Genomic DNA, 1,282 nt, shown 5'->3' on the forward strand with positions numbered 1-1,282 from the left:
CTTCATGTCTGTGAGTGGTCATTGATCGTGCCACACTCTTTAGACCACAGAAGGATGAGAGATGACATAATAGATGTCTACAAGATTATGTGAGGTATAGATTGGGTCAAGAACCAGGACATTTTTTTCCCGGGGTGACAGTAGCAAATACCAGAGAACATATGTATAAAGTGAGAGGAGGAAAGTTTAGGGGTGACATCAGGGGCAAGATTTTAACACAGAGAGTAAATGGGTGCGTGGAATGCATTGCCAAGGGTGGTGGCAGTACAACAGGGACATTCAAAAGCCTCCTAGACAGGCAGATGGATGAAAAAAAAAACAAGGTGTGAGGTAGGGAAGGATTAGATTGTTGAGTAGGTTTATATAATTCATTATGGGCTGAAGGGCCTGAACTGTGCTGCAATGTTCCATGTCCAATTTGGAAATCGGGTTGTTGATGACATGGAGATGTGTAAATTCTGTCTGGCTAGGCCGACAGATGAATAATTCAGGAGGCTGCAGCTGAAGGAGATCAGTAACCATGTTATTAAGCACTGCTGCAATTAGTTTGAGAAAAAGTTGCTGAGAAACCTGTCTCGACATTTCAATAAAGGAGAAAATTGCTTCAATGGGCAGATTCAGCACATAATTTTGAAAATGAAAACTGGCTTTTTTTTGATTATTGTAATCTCATTCATAATTCAGCTGTTTTCTTTCACTGCTTCACACTGGTATTTGTGGAGACTGCTTAACATGTAGCCTGGAGGAATGCCTCTCAGTGTTGCAAGCAATCACGAGCCATGCATATAATTTAACAGCCTGCTCAGCCAAGTGCTTTCACGATCCTCCTCCTTCTCTCAAGGAGATCTTGATATTTCTTGGGACGGTCAGGGATTGACCGGGAAAAATAAAACCTTTTTGGTGTCAGAGGCTGCGTATCAAGTGTGGCCAGTCAAGGAAGTCTTCATGGCACAAAGAACATCAATAAGCTTTATGGGAGGAACTCTTCAAGGGCAGGGACATACAGAGTGAAGGCACTTCTGCACCTCCCCATTGCACAATTCCAGGTTAGATACAGACTCAAGGTCCTCCACACCGTCCCATCACACACTCCAGGGGTCAGACGCAGAGTGAAGCTCTCTCTGAAGTGACCCATCGCATGCTCCCAGGATCCAACGCAAAGAGAAGCTCCCTCTGTCCTGTCCCATCAGACTCTCCCAGGGTCAGACATAGAGTGAAGCTCCCTCTGCAGTGACCCATTGCACACTCCCAGGATCAGCAAGAAGGTGAAGCTCTCTCTGCA

The sequence above is a fragment of the Narcine bancroftii genome, chromosome 3, assembly GCF_036971445.1.
Source record: "Narcine bancroftii isolate sNarBan1 chromosome 3, sNarBan1.hap1, whole genome shotgun sequence".
Classification (NCBI taxonomy): Eukaryota; Metazoa; Chordata; class Chondrichthyes; order Torpediniformes; family Narcinidae; genus Narcine; species Narcine bancroftii.